Raw genomic sequence first — 4,078 nt, 5'->3', positions numbered from 1 at the left:
AAATCTGAACACAGACTAAGAAACAAATGACAGGCCAAATTAATCCCCCAGGTAACTTTTTGACTTTGGTGGAATTTCCCTAGCAGCGAGTTTGCCCTGCCACTCATGCTGTGTAGGCAATGCCAAGGACCCCGACTGAGGTTCTGGCTTGCACTCCATTATCAAACTCCATTTTTTGCAGTTTGGTTAGCCTGCTGCCAGGAATCTGTAATACAAAAGGAGGAACAGAACCAAACCTTTTCCCTACAGGATTGTGTCCATCTCCTTTTATCTGGCAAAGCTGCTGCTTGAGAACTCATTTGTTGTTGGTCTTCCTTACAGTTTTGGACAATACCAAATTCAAAACTCAGTTTGCCTCTAGTTTTAGATATTAAATCCATTCTCAGTGGAGTTCAAAGTGAAGCCCTCTCCATGGCCTACAACAGACTCAGCATGACAGTTTGGAAGCTGAGCAGAGGTCACACTGAGGCAGGACCATGTATACCTAGATCATTCCTGACAGATGTTTGTCTAACCTGTTATTAAAAAAGTCCAATGACAGGGATACCGCAACCTTCCTAGTCCAGTACGTAACTATCACTATAGTTCCTCCTAATATCTAACCTAAATCTCCCTTGCAGATTAAACCCATTACTAATTGTCCTATCTTCAATGGACATGGAGAACAATTGGTCACCATCCTTTATAACAGCCCTTACCATATTTGAAGACTGCCATCAGGTCTCCCCTTAGGCTCTCTCAAGAATAAACATGCCTGGTTTCTTTAATTTTTCCTCATAGGTCAGATTTTCTAAACCTTTTATCACTTTTGTGGCTCTCCTCTGGATTCTCTCTAATTTGTCCACATCTTTCTTAAAGTGTGGCACCCAAAACTGGACACAATACTCTAGCGAAGGCCTCACCAGTACCAAGTCACGTAGGACAATTACATCCCATGCTTGGCCTATGACATTCCTTTTAACACACCCCAGACCTATATTAGCCTTTTTCACCACTGCATGACATTGTTGGCTCATGTTTAATTCAATACACTATAACCCCCAGATTCTCTTCAGCAGTACCACCACCTAGCCAGTTATTCCCCATTTTGTAGTTGTGCATTTGACTTGTTTCCTTTGTAAGTTACGTATTTGGTAGTTATCTTTTTCTGAATTTCCTCTTGTTGATTTCAGACTGTAGAAGATGCACCCCCCCCACAGTGCTTCCCAGTGGTCAGGTAGGGGTTGGCAGGTTGCCTTCCTGTTAGCAGTTTGGTCCTGCCCTTCAGTGCTCCTGCCCCAAGCGTTTCCAGTCATAGATTCATAGATTCATAGATATTTAGGTCAGAAGGGACCATTATGATCATCTAGTCTGACCTCCTGCACAATGCAGGCCACAGAATTTCACCCACCACTCCTAAAAAAAACCTCACACCTATATCTGTGCTATTGAAGTCCTCAAATTGTAGTTCGAAGACCTCAAGGAGCAGAGAATCCTCCAGCAAGTGACCCGTGCCCCATGCTACAGAGGAAGGCGAAAAACCTCCAGGGCCTTCCAATCTGCCCTGGAGGAAAATTCCTCCAGTCCTCCCCTCCTGCACAGGGGCAGGGTCTCTGAGTAGTCAAGGCCCATTTCAGCAGGTCTTTTTCATTAGGTGAAGGGCCCTGGGAGGGTGTAAAGGAGCCCAGGCTCCCCTCTCCACCAAGCCCCAGTCCAGGATTCAACAGTGGGGGGCTACACTTGGTCCCTTGGGGTGCTAAGTTGTCCACCCTCTCTGGACCACTTCCTACCCCCATCCCTTTTACTTGCACCAAAGTAAGTCACTTCTTGTAGGTCTCTGAGCCGCCCGCTTGGCCTCTGGCCTCTCTCTGGTGGGTTCTTTTCTGCTCTGAGTCGTGAGGCCTCAGGCAAGGCGCTCCTGGGCAGGCTTTCCTACTAGGGCAGCAGCCTGCTCCCTTCTACTGCCTGCTCCCCGTTTAAAGCCCTGCCTCCTGCAAGTGCAGGCCCTGCAGGTGTGGTGGGCAGGGCCACCTGGGCCCAGGCTTGCTCTTTAACCCCTTGTCCTCCAGTGTGGGGTTTGTAAACCCAATCACACAGACCAATTCTCCAATGTGTCAAGGCCATTTTGAACTCTAATCCTGTCTTCCCAAGTACTTGCAAGCCCCCTCCCCCTCCGCTAGGTGTCATTTGCAAACTTTAGAAGTATATTCTCCACTCCACTAGCCAAGTCATTAGTGAAAATATTGACTTGTAGAGGGCCCAGGACTGACCTCTTCAGGATGCCAGTAGATATACCATCCTTGTCTGACAGTGAACCCTTGATAATGGCTCTGAGTACAGCCTTGCAACCAGTTGTGCATCCACCTTATAGTAACTCCATCTAGACCACATTTCCCTCATTTTCTTATGAGAATGTCCCATGGGACTGTGTGGAAAGCCTGATTAAACCACTGATTACCCCTCACCCCTAGGACATGAACCCTGTCAAAGAAGGAAATTAGGTTGGTTTGGCAGCACAAATCCATGCTGGTTGCGCCTTCGAACCCTATGATCCTGTAAGTGCTTACAGTGGTGCTGGAACGTTTTTTTTAATGGGGGTGCTGAAAGCCAGCTAATGAAACTGTAAACCACGTGTGTTCAAAAGCCATATGGAAAAGTGCAATTCTTGCTCACGCCATGCAGGTGTAGCACAGCGCTGGGACTCTCAAGAACCATGAAATGAAGCGAGCTTCCTTCTTACAGCACGAGCAATAACTTTTCACAATGAAACCTGGGGCGGGGGAGGAGCTGCAGCACCTGCTGCACCCCGAGTCCCCATGCCAGGGGGTGCTTACAAAGGGATTGTTTAGCAATTTGTTCCCCTATCTTTCAAGGTATCAAAGTTAGGCTGACAGGTCTATCATTCCCTGGGTCCTCTTTGTTCCCTTTTCAAAGACAGGTACTATGTTTGCCCTTCTCCAGACCTCTGGGACCTCACCCATTGTCCAGGAGTTCTCAAAGATCATAGAATATCAGGATTGGAAGGGACGTCAGGAGGTCATCTAGTCCCACCCCCTGCTCAAAGCAGGACCAATCCCCAGTTTTTGCCCCAGATCCCTAAATGGCCCCCTCAAGGATTGAACTCACAACCCTGGGTTTAGCAGGCCAATGCTCAAACCACTGAGCTATCCCTCCCTGCAAAGAAAAGCTCACGCCCAACGTGGGGCACGAACCCACGACTCTGGGATTAAGAGTCCCATGCTCTGCCAACTGAGCTAGCCAGGCGCCAAGATCATCGCTACCAGTGCAGGAATAACTGTATACAGGGTTTAGCACCATGCCTGTGTGGTACTAAGAAAGGCTCTCCTCGTGATGTGTACGGAGCCCTGCCTTGACGGGGGAAGGATGTGATCTTTTGCTAACATCAGGGCCATTGCTGCACATGAGCACGCAGTCCTCATCCCATGCTTATCAGCAATGGCGCTGTCTCAGGTAGGCACTGTCCATCACAGTGAGAGTGCTACCCATGGCACTGGCCAGACGAATGCCCCCAAGCAAAACGGAGTCTCCTGGGGACAGGGGCATTGAGCTCTGCTGCAGGAAAAGCTTTCAAGGGCTCAGGGGAGAATGCTTCAAACTGCTAGGACCAGAGCTTTCCCTGACTCAGCACCTGCCAGGCTGAAGGCAAGAGGATGCTGTGCAGATGCCAAGTTCCAGCTTTAGGCACTGGGCCCGTAATCCTCTGTTCCACATCCAGCAAGCCTGCGCATGGAGCCGACTTGGCGTGTTTAAATTTTCATGGCAGAGCTTTAGGCTCTTGCTTTCTCATGCATTGTGATGTGCCCAATTGCTCCTGGCTCATTTTCTTACATACCCTCTATCATTATCATTTGGGTGTAAAACTGGACCTGCTGTTTCACTAGGATATGCGGGCAGGATGATCTCTCTCTGCCATATGTGATTCCCTAGCATTTGTATTGCCAAGACAGCAGTACATTCCAGAGAGAGGCCCCAGAATTGAACACCCTTAAGTTTGGCTGGTGGGTGGGTTTCACAATGTGAACTGGAATCCAGGACAACATTTTGCAACTGGCCCATATATTTGAGATGAACCATAAAC

At 48.6% G+C, this 4,078-nt stretch overlaps 1 non-coding gene across 1 annotated transcript; it reads right to left on the bottom strand.

Annotated features, from left to right (window-relative positions):
• Positions 1 to 3,170: 3,170 nt before the first annotated feature.
• TRNAK-CUU (transfer RNA lysine (anticodon CUU)) lies at positions 3,171 to 3,243 on the bottom strand. Its single transcript has one exon. It is a non-coding gene; the product is annotated as a tRNA-Lys (tRNA).
• Between the last annotated feature and the right edge of the window lie 835 nt (positions 3,244 to 4,078).

Source organism: Lepidochelys kempii, chromosome 9 (genome assembly GCF_965140265.1).
Source record: "Lepidochelys kempii isolate rLepKem1 chromosome 9, rLepKem1.hap2, whole genome shotgun sequence".
In the NCBI taxonomy this organism is placed as follows: Eukaryota; Metazoa; Chordata; order Testudines; family Cheloniidae; genus Lepidochelys; species Lepidochelys kempii.
The sequence above is the reverse complement of the archived record's forward strand: the minus strand, read 5'-3'. Positions and strand labels throughout refer to the sequence as shown.